The following is a 7,973-nucleotide window of genomic DNA, read 5'->3' as shown; positions in this document are numbered from 1 at the left end:
ACATCACAAACTCTCCCATGTGAATATATGGAGAGAGGAGAACAATGAGACAATGGAGATAAGACTCGCTGAGAGCAGTTTATAATAAATTGATCGCCACCCCAGGAAAGAAGAGGCAAAGTCTCAATCAGATATACAGCCATGATGCTTTCTTCACGGCCGGCTACGAGTATAAGGGATCAGGGCCAGACCCAGATGCAGACACGGGAGGCAAATGGTTTGAAATGTAATAGTTCCAAAAGGGGTAGGCAAGAAAATGGTTGTGGACATGCAAAAGGTCAAAACCAGATCAGAGTCCAGGAAGTACAGAGTGGCAGGCAGGCTCGAGGTCAGGGCAGGCTCGAGGTCAGGGCAGGCAGGCTCGAGGTCAGGGCAGGCAGGCTCGAGGTCAGGGCAGGCAGGCTCGAGGTCAGGGCAGGCAGGCTCGAGGTCAGGGCAGGCAGGTACAGAATCCAGAAAACAGGCAAGGGTCAAAACTGGGAGGACTAGTAAAAGAGATAATAGCAAAAGCATGCGCACGGTGAAAAACACACTGGTTGACTTGAAACAGACAAGACGAACTGGCACAGAGAGACAGGAAACACAGGGATAAATACACTGGGGGAAATAAGCGACACCTGGAGGGGGTGGAGACAATCACAAGGACAGGTGAAACAGATCAGGGCGTGACAACCAGCTTGTAGCTTGCATCAACCCAGGCACTGCTAAGGGAGGGACACCTCTACCATTATCTTTTTGATCATTATACAGTATTAGCCTTGGAGTATAAGAAGTTAGGGTAGTAACAGATGTGGATTGAGAATGGGCATGATAAAAGCTAGGTAAATGATGTTGGAGTTGATATTCATCGTCATTGCAGGCAGGGAAAAATACATATTGCGGTACAAGGGAATAACAATAATCCAAAAAACCCTCTCTCTGATTTTGATATGTTTGTTCCACCCACCTAATGCTGAGAGCTTTTTCTATACGTTTTTGAAGTGGATCGACATATTCCTTCTTTGTCTTGTAAAATAAATGTCTAAAGAAAATAATTCAAAAGAGAGCTGGGTCATTGCTGCCCCCCTAAACTCAAAGGTCACCATTTTAAAATGGAAAGCTCCAGGGTAGGCTCAACGTGCCGTTTCTCTAGTCGGCCACGCCACAGTTCTGGATGCCCCGGGCAGCTAGCTGTCATCGGCCCGACACACGCACACACACACACACACACACACACACACACACACACACACACACACACACACACACACACACACACACACACACACACACACACACACACACACATCCTCTCTCTTTCTCTGCCTCTCTCTGTGTCTCGCTTCCTCTCTCACACACTCGGTGTCTCTCTCCTTCTCTAAAACTATCTCTCTCTCTATCCCCTCTTCTCGGCTTTACCTTTGTTCTTCTGTAAGGTGAATGTTACCTTGGAGGATATGAAACGGACCATGTGTAAAAAGGGGCCACGCTTTTAATAATGTCAGACTCTCCGGGTGAAACTTGGGTGAACTTTGTTCATGGTGCTACTCAGTTAATAATTTATGCTTACAGCATGTTGGTATGCAATCCAATCACACGACAAGTCTAGCACTCAACAGAATTATGTCAGAACTCTGAATAACGAATACATTTTCGGAATCCCGCCTAAAAACAAAGTTAAGCAAATGAATATGGGTTTTGAGTCAAATGTGATTTTTGGCACAAAACTCCAACTTCTACTTCATGCCCGATAAGAATGTATTCACCTTCTGACTAGAGGTAGCTAAAGACCTGAGGGAACCCTGAGGGAGTGTTCCAGAATGTTGCTGATTGTTACATAACTTCAGCAGTCACTAGTCTAGGAAATTACTTGTGATAGTTGTACAGTAGGAATGTTTGGTGCCAGGATATAAACTCAGCAATAAAAGAAATGCCCCTTTTTCAGGATCCTGTCTTTCAAAGACAATTCGTAGAAATCCAAATTACTTCACAGATCTTCATTGTAAAGGGTTTAAACACTGTTTCCCATGCGTGTTCAATGAACCATAAACAATCAATGAACATGCACCTGTGGAACGGTCGTTAAGACACTAACAGCTTACAGACGGTAGGCACTAAAGGTCACAGTTATGAAAACTTAGTACACTAAAGAGGCCTTTCTACTGACTCTGAAAAACACCAAAAGAAAGATGCCCGGGGTCCCTACTCATTTGCGTGAACGTTCCTTAAGCATTCTGCAAGGAGGCATGAGGACTGCAGACGTGGCCAGGGCAATAAATTGCCATGTCCGTACTGTGAGATGCCTAAGACAGCGCTACAGGGAGACAGGACGGACAGCTGATCGTCCTCGCAGTGGCAGACCACGTGTAACAACAACTGCACAGGATCGGTACATTCGAACATCACACCTGCGGGACAGGTACAGGATGGCAACAACAACTGCCCGAGTTACACCAGGAATGCACAATCCCTCCATCAGTGCTCAGACTGTCCGCAATATGCTGAGAGAGGCTGGACTGAGGGCTTGTAGGCCTGTTGTAAGGCAGGTCCTCACCAGACATCACCGGCAACAATGTTGCCTATGGGCACAAACCCACCGTTGCTGGACCAGACAGGACTGGCAAAAATTGCTCTTCACTGATGAGTCACGGTTTTGTCTCACCAGGGGTGATGGTCAGATTTGCGTTTATCGTCGAAGGAATGAGCGTTACACCGAGGCCTGTACTCTGGAGCGGGATCGATTTTGAGGTGGAGGGTCCGTCATGGTCTGGGGCGGTGTGTCACAGCATCATCGGACTGAGCTTGTTGTCATTGCAGGCAATCTCAACGCTGTGCATTACAGGGAAGACGTCCTCCTCCCTCATATGGTACCCTTCCTGCAGTCTCATCCTGACATGACCTTCCAGCATGACAATGCCACCAGCCATACTGCTCGTTTTGTGCTTGATTTCCTGCAAGACAGGAATGTCAGTGTTCTGCCATGGCCAGCGAAGAGCCCGGATCTCAATCCCATTGAGCACGTCTTGGACCTGTTGGATCGGAGGGTGAGGGCTAGGGTTATTACCCCCAGAAGTGTCCGGGAACGTGCAGGTGCCTTGGTGGAAGAGTGGGGTAACATCTCACAGCAAGAACTGGCAAATCTGGTGCAGTCCATGAGGAGGAGATGCACTGCAGTGCTTAATGCAGCTAGTGGCCACACCAGATACTGACTGTTACTTTTGATTTTGACCCCCCCTTCCCTTTTGTTCAGGGACATATTATTCCATTTCTGCTATTCACATGTCTGTGGAATTTGTTCAGTTTATGTCTCAGTTGTTGAATCTTGTTATGTTCATACAAATATTTACACGTTAAGTTTGCTGAAAATAAACGCATTTGACAGTGAAAGGACGTTTCTTTTTTTGCTGAGTTTATTTGGATTAGGTTACTGGTTTGTATCAACAGGGCCCTTCCCTCCTCTTCTCCTCTCCCCTCCTCTCCCCCATCCCTTATCCCTCCATCCTTTCCTCCGTCCCCCAGCCTAGTGGGCTGGCATCCGGGCATTTGACATTTACTCTGCTGCCACTTCCTAGCTTGCTGCCTTGCCCCTTCCTCCTCCATCCCTCCTCCATCCCTCCCTCCCTCCCCTCCTCTCCTCCCTCCTTCACTTTTTCTCATTGAGAAGATAAATCACATATTTGGTACAGACTACTGAGTGAGCACAGACGGGGGCCATTTTCAAGTAAAATAAGAGAAGTGAAGGAAAGATATTTAGGCCTAGATAGTACTAATGCAGGGTGCATAGGGAGGCAGGCAGTCCCATGCATTCTTTCCTGGAGCCTTTATACCTCTTCTTTGACCTTTAATAACAGTGTTTTTTGTGTAACGGATGTGATCTTTACTCTCTCTTAAGTTGTGTAATAAAGAAAAGAAGGCCAGCCAATGGTCCCAGTTGATCTGTAGCTTATTCTGGGACAATAGACAAAGGGCAGCACATCAGATGTGCATTGCTCGATGATGTTGATGGCTGTAGATTCTAACATGGAATCAACTTTAAGCTAATGCGACCATTACAATTCGAACTTGCTCATACAGCAATAAAATACATACAAAAGCACATCACTGGAAGCCCCCAATATCTAACGGGTACCGTACACATATACACTGAGTACACAAAAAATGCTCTTTCCATGACATAGACTGACCAGGTGATTCCAAGTCAAAGCTATGATCCCCTACTGATGTCCCTTTTTAAATCCACTTCAATCAGTGTAGATGAAGGGGAGAAGACAGGCTAAAGAAGGATTTTTAAGCCTTGGGACAATTGAGACACAGATTGTATAAGACAAAAGATTTGAGTGCCTTTGAACGAGTTATGGTAGTGGGTGCCAGGCCCACCGGTTTGTGTCAAGAACTGCAACGCTCCTCCTCTTTCCCGTGTGTATTAAAAATGGTCCAAAGAACATTGAGCCAACTTGACACAACTGCGGGAAGCATTGGAGTCAACATGGGCCAGCATCAATGTTCCCTCAAATTTTTTGCCCACTGAGCAAATTTCAGGTCTGCTGAGTGCAAACTTTCAACATGATGAAATCCTGTGCAACTTCCAGCGCACGTTTACTGTGAAAACTGAAGCTGTAATCGCTTTAAGTTACAGTTTCAGACAGTGGTCAAGTAGGCTATTGTGGCAATTTGATCATATTGTAGTCCTACCAGAGTGGCCTACCATCAAAAACAATGGAGAAATGCATCCCATAACATTTTAACATGGGACTAGCTTTACTATCATTCAGCATACAGTAGTAGCCCATGTGTGGTGTTCAACGTAGGCCTACATTCCAGAGACTTTTGGGAAAAAAACATGCAGGGCTGTTAACCTGTTTATCCACATGTTGTTCAGACAAGGAGGTGACTGAACATTTTGTTGTGTTTTTTGACACAAGAAAGCACTTTACAAACTGAAATGCATTATTATTCCCATACCATTATTAGAGAGAATCAGACAAATAATGCTACGCTCTGTCTATTAGCTACTTAGCTTATTCAAGCCTGTCTCAAAATACTACACTGCCCCTTTAAGATAAACAAAACTCTTTACCAAACTTACTTTTTCTAGAAATGTACACGTTTTGTGCACTTATAGAAAGAAATCACTCCCCCATTGCAGACCAAAAATGATCTATAACTCGGCTAGTTATAGCAAAGGATATGAACGAATGTGCACATGGCTGCATGCAGCTCTCGCTTTGATCTCAAAACAAGCGCATCTACTTACTACCGTTCATGCTGTAAACACAGTCCAGTTCAAAGTAAATGGCACAGATTCATATATGGCAATGGTCTATTTGCATATAGTCCTACTGCAGTTCTGATTGGTTATGCCACACCAGTCTGTGTAGAGTACGGGCTGCGATGTGCAGGTCAATGCAACAGAATCCTACTCCGATGCGTTCTGCCTACAAAATCTTGCATAGTTTGTTTTGTTTCGTATGTTGCATTGAAAGTGGCTAATATTGCGTTGATTTGATCACAATTCCCACAGTAAAGGGAAACATTGATTGTGTTAACTCTAGAAATTCAATCTTGTGCTTCTCTACGTGGGATGATATTTATTCTGCAAGGCAGTCCCGGGGGAGTTGCATACCCACATTGGCCAGTATCCCTGTGGAATGGTTTTGACAGCTTGTAGAGTCCATACCCTGACAAATTGAGGCTGTTCTGAGGGCAAAGGGGGGTGGGGGTGCAACTCAATATTAGGAAGGTGTTCCTAATGTTTGGTATACTCAATCTATATACACATCAGGAAATGTACATAGTGAACTCGTACACAAATACTTCATTATAACCTGGGTGGTTCGAGCCCTAAATGCTGATTGGCTGACAGCCGTGGTATATCAGACCGTATACCACAGGTATGGCGAAAGTTATTTTTACTGCTCTAATTACATTGGTAACCAGTTTATAATAGCAATAAGGCACCTCGGGGGGTTTTGGTATATGGCCAATATACCACGGCTAAGGGCTGTGTCCAGGCAGTCTGCGTTGTGTCGTGCGTAAGAACAGACCTTAGCCGTGGTATACTAGCCATATACCACACCTCCTCGGGCTTTATTGCTTAAAACTCTGCGTTGCGTCATGCTTAAGAACAGCTCTTAGCCGTGGTATATTGGCCATATACCACACCTCCTCGGCCCTTATTTCTTAAATAGAACACATGATTTAACCTTTTACTGCAGTGGGCTAAATTATGGTCACTTACTTTGAAACAAAAGTATACACCTCACACACGGTTAAGGGCTTACATAAAAGAAGACTGTACCATGTCAGTTGTAGAGTTGCAATGTATTAAATTTGCATCCCAATATTACACTTTATATACATCACAGAAGAGTGAAATATAACAAACCTGTTTGACATAGAAACACCAAATACTAATAACATTCCACCCATGAGGCAACTAGGTCATTTGACTGCAGGAAAGGGCTACAAACGTGACCTACTGCTTGAATGTCAATATCAGACAGGGCAGAATTTACGTTTGCGATCTCCAAACGTAGCCAATTACATTACACCTTATTGACATCTGACTTGAACCAACCAATTAAAATACATAAACATTAAATACCCATTTATGCAGTGGCAAGTGGAAACATAACTAATCACGTTGCATTTGCAATACATGTGTTTGGTATTGCAGAGCTGCTATTGATGCTTGTGTCTTGGTTTCTTATTGTAAATACAGTCAAGACAGCGCAGCACAGGGAGAAAGGTTTGCATACATTGTTCTTGTCAAAATAATTGGCATATAATATGTAGACAACAAGAAAGCAAAGGTTTCAGAATACACGTATGTGTTCCTGGCTTCTGCACATACATTTTCAAGCTGTAGAATGTGTAAACCATAGAGTTAAATATAAACTATGGAAGTTCAGTTTCTAATTAGGTTTGGCTGAGAGGCACCCCCAGAGGCAAAAGTCTGATAAGCAGTCTGATGAATATATTGTAAGGAAAAATCATTGCATCACTATAGGGCAGGTTTCCCCAACTGGCCAATTTTTAAAAACTGTATTTTTATTGTTGGACATAAAAGACTGAAAAAACACCAGGAACTCAGCTCCAAGTGATTTTCATTTTGGAAATCTGTTCCCATGAATTCCCGTGCATAATAGAGAGATGGGATCATATACAAATGTAAGCAAGGTTTGGAAATATTATGTTCTAGTTAAATGTATCTGTTTGGGCTTCTTTCGGTCAATTTGCAGTCTATAAATGATTTCTAATTCTGTTTCTGGCCCCCAGACCATCAGTTAAAGGAAAATTGGCACGCAGCTGAATCTAGCTGATGATCCCTGCTATAGGGTGAATCTAGTTGATGATCCCTGCTATAGGGTGAATCTAGTTGATGATCCCTGCTATAGGGTGAATCTAGCTGATGATCCCTGCTATAGGGTGAATCTAGTTGATGATCCCTGCTATAGGGTGAATCTAGCTGATGATCCCTGCTATAGGGTGAATCTAGCTGATGAACCCTGCTATAGGGTGAATCTAGCTGATGATCCCTGCTATAGGGTGAATCTAGCTGATGATCCCTGCTATAGGGTGAATCTAGCTGATGATCCCTGCTATAGGGTGAATCTAGCTGATGATCCCTGCTATAGACTGAATCTCCTCTGGCAGAGAGCCACACACACACACACACACACACATACACACACACAGGATGCTAAATAACAGTGGCTCAAGATGTATATTTGAGATGCCTTCACTTGGATAGCGGAGTTGTTGGATATAGGAGTTGTCAAGACAAAGGAGATGATGACTACAGGAAAAAGAGGACCGAGCACGCCCCGATTCTCATCGACGAGTGGAGCAGGTTGAGAACTTCAAGTTCCTTGGTGTCCAACATCACCAACAAACTAACATGATCCAAGCACACCATGACAGTCATGAAGAGGGCACGTAAAAACCTATTCCCCCTCAGGACACTGAAAAGATTTAGCCTGGGTCTTCAGATC

This window comes from Salvelinus fontinalis, chromosome 30 (assembly GCF_029448725.1).
Source record: "Salvelinus fontinalis isolate EN_2023a chromosome 30, ASM2944872v1, whole genome shotgun sequence".
In the NCBI taxonomy this organism is placed as follows: domain Eukaryota; kingdom Metazoa; phylum Chordata; class Actinopteri; order Salmoniformes; family Salmonidae; genus Salvelinus; species Salvelinus fontinalis.
Note: the sequence above shows the minus strand (reverse complement) of the source record.